The sequence below is a fragment of the Gouania willdenowi genome, unplaced genomic scaffold (genome assembly GCF_900634775.1).
Source record: "Gouania willdenowi unplaced genomic scaffold, fGouWil2.1 scaffold_292_arrow_ctg1, whole genome shotgun sequence".
NCBI classification, from domain to species: domain Eukaryota; kingdom Metazoa; phylum Chordata; class Actinopteri; order Blenniiformes; family Gobiesocidae; genus Gouania; species Gouania willdenowi.
The window spans coordinates 46,570-51,584 of NW_021145052.1; the positions used below are offsets into that span (position 1 = coordinate 46,570).

The 5,015-nt window shown below is 28.4% G+C and overlaps 9 non-coding genes across 9 annotated transcripts; 8 read left to right on the forward strand and 1 right to left on the reverse strand.

The window, feature by feature from the left end:
- Window positions 1-375: 375 nt before the first annotated feature.
- Window positions 376-449, reverse strand: trnai-gau (transfer RNA isoleucine (anticodon GAU)). Its single transcript has one exon. It is a non-coding gene; the product is annotated as a tRNA-Ile (tRNA).
- Window positions 450-1,058: 609 nt separating this feature from the next.
- Window positions 1,059-1,129, forward strand: trnac-gca (transfer RNA cysteine (anticodon GCA)). The gene has a single exon. It is a non-coding gene; the product is annotated as a tRNA-Cys (tRNA).
- Window positions 1,130-1,136: 7 nt separating this feature from the next.
- Window positions 1,137-1,210, forward strand: trnar-acg (transfer RNA arginine (anticodon ACG)). The gene has a single exon. It is a non-coding gene; the product is annotated as a tRNA-Arg (tRNA).
- Window positions 1,211-1,295: 85 nt separating this feature from the next.
- trnap-ugg (transfer RNA proline (anticodon UGG)) lies at window positions 1,296-1,369 on the forward strand. The gene has a single exon. It is a non-coding gene; the product is annotated as a tRNA-Pro (tRNA).
- Window positions 1,370-1,376: 7 nt separating this feature from the next.
- trnam-cau (transfer RNA methionine (anticodon CAU)) lies at window positions 1,377-1,450 on the forward strand. Its single transcript has one exon. It is a non-coding gene; the product is annotated as a tRNA-Met (tRNA).
- A 5-nt stretch (window positions 1,451-1,455) lies between these two features.
- trnam-cau (transfer RNA methionine (anticodon CAU)) lies at window positions 1,456-1,528 on the forward strand. Its single transcript has one exon. It is a non-coding gene; the product is annotated as a tRNA-Met (tRNA).
- A 144-nt stretch (window positions 1,529-1,672) lies between these two features.
- trnam-cau (transfer RNA methionine (anticodon CAU)) lies at window positions 1,673-1,745 on the forward strand. The gene has a single exon. It is a non-coding gene; the product is annotated as a tRNA-Met (tRNA).
- Window positions 1,746-1,752: 7 nt separating this feature from the next.
- trnad-guc (transfer RNA aspartic acid (anticodon GUC)) lies at window positions 1,753-1,825 on the forward strand. Its single transcript has one exon. It is a non-coding gene; the product is annotated as a tRNA-Asp (tRNA).
- A 7-nt stretch (window positions 1,826-1,832) lies between these two features.
- On the forward strand, window positions 1,833-1,905 carry trnaf-gaa (transfer RNA phenylalanine (anticodon GAA)). Its single transcript has one exon. It is a non-coding gene; the product is annotated as a tRNA-Phe (tRNA).
- The last annotated feature ends 3,110 nt before the right edge of the window (window positions 1,906-5,015 follow it).

Genomic DNA, 5,015 nt, shown 5'->3' on the forward strand with positions numbered 1-5,015 from the left:
TCTAGTGGGTAAAATAATAATGAATTGAATTTCTTGTTTAGGTTCAAGTTTTTCAAGAATTGGAATTAAAAAACAAAAAGTTTTGCCAGTTCCTGTTGCAGAAATGCCAATACAACTTTGATTTTTTAAAATTTTTGGAATCATCAAATTTTGAATTGATGTATATTTTTTAATTCCTAAATCTTTTAAACCTTTTATTAATCAATCTTTTTTAATAAATTTACTCATTTTTATTTCCAACCTGGTTATATAATACAAAAAAAAGACCTAAAAGGTCTTTTTATTTTTATAAATGGTGGAGACGAAGGGAATCAAACCCTCAACCTCCTGAGTGCAAATCAGGTGCTCTATCAATTGAGCTACATCCCCAAATGGTGGAAGTAATTGGACTTGAACCAACGACCTCACCCTTATCAGGGGTGTGCTCTAACCAACTGAGCTATACTTCCATATACAAGAATTATTTTAACACAAAAAAAAATCTTGTAAAATATTTTAGAAATAAAAAATAGAGCAAATGCTCTATTTTTCTAAATGTTATTTCTTAGAATCTTTTCTACCAAATATAGCAGCTAAAATTCCAAAAACAATAATTCCTCCAAGGACTACAACTCCTCCAATAAACATTCCAAGACCAATTTGATTTTGGATTAAATCACCATTGTTTGTCATTATTTCACGAATTTCTTCAATAACATTACCAGTAATAACATTATTTTCGAGCTCTTCTAAAAATTTAACTAAAAATTCAACTGCATTATCATAAGCAAAATATAAAAATCCTCCAATAGCTCCAATTATTGCAACTGCAACAGTGCCTAACAACATTACAATGCCTATCATTAACTTTTGTAAAAGTTTAAACATTATTATTCTCCTTGTTTTAAAGTTATAATATTTTAAAATAAAAATTTATAACTATATATAATATTGTATCATTTAATCAATAAATTATAAAATTTTTTGTTTTTAAAGAATTATATTTAAATAAATTGAGAAATTTTTCTAAATAAACTATATATTACTCAAAATAATAATTAAGTGATACAATATTATATGGTGCCTTAGCCAAGTGGTAAGGCCAGAAGCTGCAACCTTCTTATCGTCAGTTCAATTCTGACAGGCACCTCCATTTTGCACATTTAGCTCAATTGGATAGAGCAATCGGCTACGGACCGATAGGTTATGGGTTCAACTCCTATAATGTGCGCCAATATAAAAAAATATTAATAATATTACTTTTGTTATATAATTTTTTATGTGTTAAATTTTATAATTAAAAAGTAATATCTTTTCGGGAAGTAGCTTAGCTTGGTAGAGCACTTGGTTTGGGACCAAGGGGTCGCAGGTTCAAATCCTGTCTTCCCGACCATTTTGGCAGGGTATCTCAGTTGGTTAGAGAACTCGGCTCATACCCGGGGTGTCGTGGGTTCAAGTCCCACTCCTGCTACCAATGGAGCTATAGCTCAATGGTTAGAGCCCCCGACTCATAATCGGTTGGTTACAGGTTCGAGTCCTGTTAGCTCCACCAGTTTATAAATAAATATACTTCATTTTTTTGAAGTTCAATAATGGAGGATTACCCAAGTCCGGTTGAAGGGGTCGGTCTTGAAAACCGAAAGGCGGTGAAAACCGCGCGGGGGTTCGAATCCCTCATCCTCCGCCATTTTATCGCGGGATAGAGCAGTTGGTAGCTCGTCAGGCTCATAATCTGAAGGTCGGTGGTTCGAATCCACCTCCCGCAACCATTTAGGTCCTGTGGTGTAGTGATTAACATGCCTCTCTGTCACAGAGGAGATCGCGGGTTTGATTCCCGTCAGGACCGCCATTATGGCTTCGTAGCTCAGTCGGTAGAGCAACGGACTGAAAATCCGTGTGTCGGCAGTTCAATTCTGCCCGAAGCCACCATGAAAAAATTATTAAAACATTAAAAAAACCTTATTTTAAATAATAAGGTTTTTTTAATGTTTACATATTATGTAGTTTTAAATACAACTAAATTTTTACTTTATAAATCCAGTCACTAAAATAAATTTAACTTTTATTTATTTTCTTTTATTAATAAAACTGCTTGTCATGGTTTTAAAATATTAAAATTAAATTCATCATAATTATCAATTACAACTTTTCCATAGTATTTAGCATCTAAATTAATATCTGTTTCACTGTAAGATCAATTAGCTAATAAAATTATTTTTTGATTTTTATAACTACGCTCATACATAAAAAGCTTTTTATTTTTAGGTTCAATTAGTTTAAAGTCACCTTTTTCAATTATTTCACTAATATTACTGTCTCTTCTCAATTTAATAATTGCTTTATATCAATTGAGAATTGAAAAAGGTTGAGCTTGTTGAAATGTAACATTTATTAATTTATAATTTTGATTAATTTTTATTCATGGTTGTATGTGATCTTCACAAAAACCTGCATTTTTTGCATCATTTCACTGCATTGGAGTTCTAGCATTGTCTCGATTAAATTTTTTAACATAATTTAAATGATCTATCTCAGTTCATTTTGGATTTTTATTTTTAAAAGCATCGAACATTTGGAATAATTCAACATCACGATGTTCAGATAAAGAATCAAATTGACAATTTGTCATTCCAATTTCTTCTCCTTGATAAATAAAAGGAGTTCCTTGTAACATATGAATTGTTAAAGCAATTGCTTTTGCTGATTCTTTTCAAAATCTTTTACTACCAAAAATCGAAACTAGTCTTGGAAAATCATGATTATTCATAAATAAAGAATTTCAACCTTCATTGTAAAGACCATTTTGTCATTTTTGAATTACTTCCTTAAATTTTTCAAGTTTAAATTTTGACAAGTTTCATTTATCTTTTTCTCAATTTGTACACAAGTGTTCAAATCCAAAAACCATTGATAACTCATTCTGTTTTGGATTAGAATATAATTTAGCATTTTCAACTGTTGAATTTCAAGATTCACCCACAGTTAAAAGATTTTTACTTTTTCATTTTGAACTAGCTTTTCACTTTTGAACTAAAGTGTGAAGTTTTTTATAATCAATCAAGTTTTTTTCATTAACATCTTTTGCTATATCATCAATGACATCAAATCTAAATCCATATGCTCCTTTTTCAATTCAAAAGTCAAGAATTTTAGCAAATTCTTGTGTTATTTTTGGATTATTTCAATTAAGATCAGCTTGTTCTGGAGCAAAAGAATGTAAGTAATAATTTTTATTATCTATTTTTTTTCATGCAGTTCCACCAAAAACACTTTCTCTTTCAAAATTTGGTTTATCTGTTATGTAATAATATTTACGAAATTCAGAATTATTTTTCAATGCTTCCTTAAATCATTTATGCTCAATTGAAGTATGATTGGGAATAATATCTAATATAATTTTTATGCCCAAAGAATTTGCAATTTTAATTAATTTCTCAGCAGTTTTTAAATCTCCATAAATTGGATTAATCTTAAAATAGTCACTAACATCATAACCATTATCTTTCATTGGAGATGCAAAAATTGGGTTTAACCAAATAACATTTATTCCAAGATCTGCTAAATATGGTAATTTTTGGATTAATCCAACTAAATCACCTCTACCATCTCCATTACTGTCTTTGAAAGAAATTGGATATACTTGATAAACTACTGCTTGTTTCCACCATTCTTTTGATAATTTTTGATTACTTTTATTTTCATAAATTTTGGTAATAACAACATCTTTTTGTGGCACAGAAATGAAATCAAATAAAAGAGTTTCATCAAATAAATTATAAATAATTTTGTTTTTTAAATTAATTGATTCTACTTTATCTCCTAAATTAATAAAAGCAAAAACAGAATTATCTTCAAAACTATATTTTATTATAAAAATATTTTCATTTTCATTTTCAACTATTTCATAATTACCTAGATATAATTCTGGATTTGATTTTCTAATGTGAATCAATTTTTTAAAAGTTTGATAAATTTCTTTGTTTCATTTATTTTTATCCCACTCCATACACTTTCTACACATTGGATCATGCTCACCATCCATGCCAACTTCATCACCATAATAAATACAAGGATTGCCTAACATTACAAACATTAATTTATATGCAAATAAGTATTTTTTAACATCATTTTTAAAAATTGTTAATAATCTAGGAGTGTCATGAGAACTTAATAAATTAAACATTGCTCTTTTAATTGTATCGGTGTATAAAAGGCTGTATTTTGAAAAAAATTCTCCAAATTGATTTTTATTTCAATTTTCATTAATTGTTCTAATTATCAAATCCCTTAACCTATAATTCATAACACTATCAAATGTGTCACCTTTTAAGTATAAATTAGCATCATACCAAATTTCTCCAATAATAAAATTATCTGGATTAATTTTTTTTACTCACTGTCTAAATTCTCTTCAAAAATTTAAAGGTGGTTCATTAGCAACATCTAATCTTCAAGCATCAATTCCAAATGATGTTCATTTTGAAACAGCTTTTTCAAAGTATTTTTTTAACTCTAAATTTGATCAATTAAGTCTAGGCATTATAGGGGTGTAACCAAATGTTTCATAAACTTGTTCAACGTCTCTAAAATAATTTTTTTCATATAATTTTGCAGGTTTTAAATTTTGACTATTATTAATAAAGAACCAATCATAATATTCTGAGGTTTCTTTCTTCTTTAACACATCAAGCCACTGAGGAAATAAATGGCCACAATGATTAAAAACTCCATCAATCATTATTTTGATTCCTTTTTTGTGTGCTTCAACAATTAATTCTCGAAATGTTTCTTCACTACCAAAATAAGGATCAATTTTTAAATAATCAATTGTGTCATATTTATGATTAGTGTTTGCATGAAATATAGGAGTGAAATAAATTCCATTACACCCTAGTTTTACAATATGATCAAGGTTATTAATAACACCTCTTAAATCTCCACCAAAAAAGTTGTTTGTTGATGGGTCTTTTGAACCCCAATCAAGTACATTATCAGGATCATTTTCTTGATTACCATTTGAAAATCTTTCTGGAAAA